The following is a 352-nucleotide window of genomic DNA, read 5'->3' as shown; positions in this document are numbered from 1 at the left end:
CTTTAGCATCAGTCCTTCCAATGAACACCCAGGACTGATCTCCTTTAGGATGGACTGGTTGGATCTCCTTGCAGTCCAAGGGACTCTCACAAGTCTTCTCCAACACCACAGTTCAAAAGCATCAATTCTTTGGTGCTCAGCTTTCTTCACAGTCTAACTCTCACATCCATACATGACCACTGGAAAAATCATACCCTTGACTAGACAGACCTTTGTTGGCAAAGTAATATCTCTGCTTTTTAATATGCTAAGTTAGTCATAACTTTCCTTCCAAGGAGCAAGTGCCTTTTAATTTCATGGCTGCAATCACCATCTGCAGTGATTTTGGAGCCCCCAAAAATAAAGTCTGACA

Source organism: Bison bison, unplaced genomic scaffold, assembly GCF_000754665.1.
Source record: "Bison bison bison isolate TAMUID 2011002044 unplaced genomic scaffold, Bison_UMD1.0 scf7180017863938, whole genome shotgun sequence".
Taxonomy (NCBI): Eukaryota; Metazoa; Chordata; class Mammalia; order Artiodactyla; family Bovidae; genus Bison; species Bison bison.
The sequence above is the reverse complement of the archived record's forward strand: the minus strand, read 5'-3'. Positions refer to the sequence as shown.